Raw genomic sequence first — 3,555 nt, 5'->3', positions numbered from 1 at the left:
GAAAAGAGCACTTTTCTACTCAACTGTGTTTCCCATAGGGCCAGAATAGTGAGCTTCTACAGAACAAAAGAACTGTGCTTCCTACACAAAGGCCATATCTTGTTCAACTCTCCATAGGAATCTGACAATAACATTAGCTTCTCTTCAGTCCAATACACTGTAATTGCTTGGAACAGACGCGGGTGCTATTTGTACAGTGTATGGCAATTGGAGCGCAATAGTGAATTTTCTTACCAGAACAGAGATCTTGATCATAGGACCAGAAACTGCATGTGATTCAACTCCGTTTATGAATGGGAAACACACACTAGCTTGCCTTACAAGAAACTCACTCTGCCTTTGAGAAAAGAGTACTCTTCTACTCTAATGTGTTTCCATTAGGGTACAATAGTGAGCTTGCTCAGATCAAAAGAACTGTGCTTCCTACACACACGGGCCATATCTAGTTCAACTCTGCTTAGGAAACTGACAAGAACAGGAGCTTCTCTTCAAAACAATACACTGTACACCTGGGAACAGAAGAGAGGTGTTATTTGCACTGTGTATGGCAATGGTAGCGCAATAGTGACTTTCTTTACCAGAAAACAACTCTTTCTCATAGGACCACTAGCTGCATGTGATTCAACTCCATTCATTAATGGGAAACAAACACTAGCTTGCCATACAAGAAATACACTCTGCTTTTGAGAAAAGAGCACTCATGTACTCTACTGTTTTTACTCTATGGCTAGAACAGTGACCTTGCTCAGAACAAAAGAACTGTGAATCCTACAGGCACTGGCTATCTCTATTTCAAATCTGCTTAGAAAACTGACCATAAAAGTAGCTTCTCTTCAGTCTACTGTGTATGGAAAAGGGAAATCAATAGTGACTCTCCTTACCAGAAAACAACTCTTGCTCATAGGACCAGAAACTGCATGTTATTCAACTCCGTTAATGAATGGGAAACAAACACTATCTCGCCTTACAAGAAACACACTCTACTTTTGAGAAAAGAGCACTCTGCTACTCTACTCTGTTTCCTACAGGGCCAGAACAGTGAGTTTGCCCAGAACAAAAGAACTCTGCTTCCTATACACACGGGCCATATCTAGTTCAAATGTGCTTATGAAAAGGACAAGAACAGTAGCTTCTCTTAAGTCCAATACACTGTACTTGCTGGGAACAGAAAACAGTGCTACTTGTACTGTATATGACAATGGGAGCGAAATAGTGACTTTCTTACCAGTATACAACTGTTGCTCTTAAGACTGCAAACTGCATGGGATTCAACTCTGTTTAAGAATGGGAAGCAAACATTAGCTCACCTTACAAGAAACAGACTCTGCTTTTGCGAAAAGAGCACTCTCTGCTCTACTGTGTTTTCTATTGAGCCAGACAGTGAGCTTTCTCAGAACAAAAGAACTGTGCTTCATGCACACACGGGCCATATCTAGTTCAACTCTGATAAGAAAATTGACAAGAACAGTAGCTTGTCTTCAGTCCAATACACTGTACTTGCTGGGTACAGTCGCGAGTGTTACTTTCATTTTGTATGGCAATGGAAGCGAATAGTGACTTACCTTAGCAGAAAACAACTCTTACTTGTAGGATCAGAAACTGCATGCGGTTCAACTCTTTTTATGAATGGGAAACAAATACTAGCTCGCCTTAAAAGAAACACAATCTGCTTTTGAGAAAAGAGCACTCTTCTACTCTACAGCGATTCCTTTGGGTCAAAACAGTGAGCTTGCTTAGAACAAAAGAACTGTGCTTCCTACACACAGAGGCAATATCTAGTTCACGTCTGCTTAGGAAACTGACAAGAACAGTAGTTTCTCATCGGTTCAATACACTGCACTTGCTGGGAACTGACGTGAGTGCTATTTTCATTGTGTATGGCAATGGAAGCACAGTAATGACTTTCATTACAAGAAAACAACTCTTTCTCATAGGATCAGATACTGCATGGGATTCAACTCTGTTTATGAATGGGAAACAAAATTAGCTTGCCTTACAAGAAATACATGCTGCATTTGATAAAAGAGGACTCTTCTAACCTACTGTGTTTCCTATAGGGACAGAACAGTGACCTTGCTCAGAACAAAAGAACTGTGCTTCCTATATACACTGGCCTATCTAGTTCAACTTTTCTTTGGAAACTGACAAGAACAGTAAATTCTCTATAGTCCAATACACTGTAATTGCTAGCAACAGACGCTAGTGCTATTTGCACTGTGTATGGCAATGGGAGCGCAAAGGTGACTTTCCTTACCAAAAAAAAAAAAAAATAAAATAAAACCTCTTGCGCATAGGAACAGAAAATGTATGTAATTCCACTCCATGGATGAATGGGAAACAAACACTACCTCGCCTTACAAGAAACAGACTCTTTTTTAGAAAAAAGCACTTTTCTTCTCTACTGTTTTACCTATAGGGCCAGAACAGTGAGCTTGCTCAGAACAAAAGAAGTGTGCTTCCTACACACACGAGCCATATCTAGTTCAACTCTGCTTAGGAAACTGACAAGAACAGTAGCTTCTCTTCACTGCAATACACTGTACATGCTAGGAAAAAACGCGGGTGCTATTTGCACTGTGTATGACAATGAGAACGAAATAGTGACTTTCCTTACCAGAAAACAACTCTTGCTTGTAGGACCAGAATGGGCATGGGATTCAAATCCGTTTATGAATGGGAAAGAAATACTAGCTCGCCTTACAACAAACACACTCTGCTTTTGAGAAAAGAGCTCTCTCTACTTTACTGTGTTTCCCATAAGGCCAGAAGAGTGAGCTTGCACAGAACAAAAGATCTGTGCTTTCTACACACATTTGCCATATCTAGTCAACTCTGCTTAGGAAACTGACAAGAAGAGTAGCTTCTCTTCAGTCCAATACACTGTACTTGCTGGGAACAGATGCGTGTGCTACTTGTACGGTGTATGGCAATGGGAGTGCAATAGTGAATTTCTTACCAGAAAACAACTGTTGCTCGTAGGACCAGAAAGTGCACGGAATTGAAACCTGATTATGATGGAGAAGCAAACTGTAGCTTGCCTTACAAGAAAAACATTCTGCTTTTGAGAAAAGAGCACTCTTCTACTCTACTGTGTTTCCATAAGGCCTGAATAATGAGCTTGCTCAGAAAAAAAGAACTGTGCTTCCTACACACATTTGCCATATCTAGTCAACTCTGCTTAGGAAACTGACAAGAAGAGTAGCTTCTCTTCAGTCCAATACACTGTACTTGCTGGGAACAGATGCGTGTGCTACTTGTACGGTGTATGGCAATGGGAGTGCAATAGTGAATTTCTTACCAGAAAACAACTGTTGCTCGTAGGACCAGAAAGTGCACGGAATTGAAACCTGATTATGATGGAGAAGCAAACTGTAGCTTGCCTTACAAGAAAAACATTCTGCTTTTGAGAAAAGAGCACTCTTCTACTCTACTGTGTTTCCATAAGGCCTGAATAATGAGCTTGCTCAGAAAAAAAGAACTGTGCTTCCTACACACATTTGCCATATCTAGTCAACTCTGCTTAGGAAACTGACAAGAAGAGTAGCTTCTCTTCAG

The sequence above is a fragment of the Peromyscus eremicus genome, unplaced genomic scaffold (assembly GCF_949786415.1).
Source record: "Peromyscus eremicus unplaced genomic scaffold, PerEre_H2_v1 PerEre#2#unplaced_32, whole genome shotgun sequence".
NCBI lineage: Eukaryota > Metazoa > Chordata > Mammalia > Rodentia > Cricetidae > Peromyscus > Peromyscus eremicus.
This window is presented reverse-complemented; position numbering follows the sequence as displayed.